Source organism: Tupaia chinensis, unplaced genomic scaffold (genome assembly GCF_000334495.1).
Source record: "Tupaia chinensis unplaced genomic scaffold, TupChi_1.0 Scaffold145152_1, whole genome shotgun sequence".
NCBI classification, from domain to species: domain Eukaryota; kingdom Metazoa; phylum Chordata; class Mammalia; order Scandentia; family Tupaiidae; genus Tupaia; species Tupaia belangeri.
This window is the reverse complement of record NW_006205012.1, coordinates 6,351-8,637: the sequence shown is the minus strand read 5'-3', so window position 1 is coordinate 8,637 and position 2,287 is coordinate 6,351. Positions and strand designations below refer to the sequence as shown.

Genomic DNA, 2,287 nt, shown 5'->3' with positions numbered 1-2,287 from the left:
ATTTTCCTGCTTCCCCATATGTCTTGTGGTCTCGCAGCGATTTCTAGTCATCTGGTGGATGGTTGGTTTCTTCCGAAATTTGGAAGTTCAATCATGCGTTTTGTGTGCTGGAGGCTGAATTATCAGTGGGAAATCTTCATTTCTCTGTTTCCCCCAAAATGGCTGGTTCTTGGGAGCCATGAAGGTCTGTTTACACACATTATTGAAGGCAGAGAGTAACAGCAAATGCGAACTCCAGCTGGAATGTCGGTTACAACCACCCAGTCTCCTCTTGATTTAAACACTCATGACACACGGAATGAAATCATCAAATGGGAAACTCACAGCACCTTGCTGAGCAGCATCCCGTCTTTGAGAGCTATCTGTGAGAGCCCCCAATTTGACATAGCAGGCGATGTAGTCATCGAAGGTGATCTTCCCATTGGTGCTGTATCATTCTGCAATTGAATTCATGGCTTGGGGACTCACCCTAAATCCCATTGTTGTCAGGGCCTTCTTCAACTCTTGAGGATCCACAGTTCCACTCCTGTCACTGTCAGAACTGAGGGAGTGTCGTCTCCTGTCATTCAGCACAGCCCAGAGTTCTTTAAACTCACGGAAACCCGTAGTGCCAGACATATCTCTATCCAGCATTGAGACCACAAGCCGACCAGTCTACAGGTTACAAGGTCTGCATCCTCCTGCAATTCCTGACCAGGTCAGGCATCTCTGCAATTCGTCAGCATCGATTTGCCCATTGTGTCCGGCTATGGTGGCGAAGTAACCACACGGCAGGTCCTGAGTGTGTACGGGAATCGCAGACCCTCTGGGGGCCCCTCTGTACCCGCTGAGTACACGCCACCCACTCCTGGGTATCCCAGGTCCACCGACCGCACAGCCCCGGCCGCCCTCACAAACATGTTCTCAAGATACACACTACCTAGTCCTCAGGGGAGGACGTGAGGCACCCTTTGTCACACATGGCTTGCCTAGACGTACCTGGTAATTAGAGCGATCAGCTGTGTGAGCAATTGGCTTTATCTGAGGAAAAACAGACTTTTCACATCTTTATGTCAGAAGGGGTTTCACAAGTTGAAGCAAGATGCCCACTGAGTTAGACACCTCCCCTCCCAGAGAATGGGGAGACAGGAGGACCATCTCCTTTGATATTTACATTTCAAAGGAGGACCCCAGGTCCTTGAGAAATAAGCCTATGTAGTTTCAAAATGACTTTATATATTTTTTTCAAAGAGAGAAGAAAGCAGTTATAATTGCAAGTTTCTAAAGAACTGCTCAAAGAACAGGAGAGGGAATCTTCACTAATTTTCAAGAGGAAGAATGTTATGTGGCAGAGGGTGGGGTAGATATAAAGAAGGGTTTAGAAGGGGGCATTTTAAGAAAAATTATTTTACTAAACTTTACTTACTTATTAATTTGGCCAGAGAGTGACCGTATAAGAGAGAGAGAGAGGGAGAGAGAAAGAGGAGAGAGAGAGAAAGTGAGAAAGCAAGCTGACAGTCCCGGACTTGAACCGCAGTCGGCATGTGGGAGTCCAGTGCCCTTAGCCACCAGCTACCTGCCGGCACAGGAGCGAGCATTTTAATAAATTATCAGAGACTGGGGAAATTATGGACTCAACTGTGAAAATTTGAGTTTAAAGTGTATGTGAAGAATCACAGAGAGATAACCAAGAGGGTCGTAGATATAAGGGACAGGGGTTCTAAAGACAAGGATGTCATGGATAGAATTTTGGAGACAATTTATAGAGATGGGTCTGGAACAGACGCTGGGAGGGTGTGGGCAAGAGAAGCAGAGATATAAAGATGGGACTCAGGACCAAATTCCTCCTCCTTTGTCTCTGGACCTCGTCTTTCCACCCGCCTGGTTGGGGAGAAAAGCCCCGCCCTCTGTGCCCGGAGGGTCCCTGTGCTCCCCCTGAGGTCCCTGTGTCCCTGTGCCCTGCCCTCCCCGGGGCCTCCTTACCCACACCACCCCTAGAGGGCGCGCTGACAGGCTCCCCCTGGGCTGTCCACGTGGAGGCTCCACTGGGATCCTTGGGCCTACCACAGGCTGTAAGTAGCTTTTCTACCGCAGAGATGGGCTCTGCCCCTCAGGTGCACATCCAAGGGCCCGAGGAGGACGGGGTCCGCGTGGTGTGCACAGCCTCAGGGTGGTTCCCGAAGCCCCAGGTGCAGTGGAGAGACATCAGGGGAGAGAAGCTCCTGGCCTTCTCTGAGACCCACACCCAGGACGCCGAGGAGCTGTTCCACGTGGAGACCGCCCTGGTGGTGAGAGACAGCTCTGCGGG

At 50.6% G+C, this 2,287-nt stretch overlaps 1 pseudogene; it reads right to left on the bottom strand.

Annotated features, from left to right (window-relative positions):
• Nucleotides 1–276: 276 nt before the first annotated feature.
• On the bottom strand, nt 277–899 carry LOC102480275 (sorcin-like; annotated as a pseudogene).
• Nucleotides 900–2,287: the final 1,388 nt, after the last annotated feature.